The following is a 218-nucleotide window of genomic DNA, read 5'->3' on the forward strand; positions in this document are numbered from 1 at the left end:
CTGTGAGTATGTTTGATTGTTTGTTTTGCTTTATATATAAGTATGTGATGCAAATTCTTTATCATCTTCGTAATGGTTCGTTGATGTGTTTTTCAGCACTACAGTTTTGATACAATTTTCGTGCCTAAAAAGTGTCTGTTTTATTTGGGAAGTGGCTGTCCTTCCCCTTCCAAGCTGACACGTACTGTTGTTATGTTAGGTAGAGGGGAAACTCCAGC

The sequence above is a fragment of the Penaeus monodon genome, chromosome 22 (genome assembly GCF_015228065.2).
Source record: "Penaeus monodon isolate SGIC_2016 chromosome 22, NSTDA_Pmon_1, whole genome shotgun sequence".
Lineage (NCBI taxonomy): Eukaryota > Metazoa > Arthropoda > Malacostraca > Decapoda > Penaeidae > Penaeus > Penaeus monodon.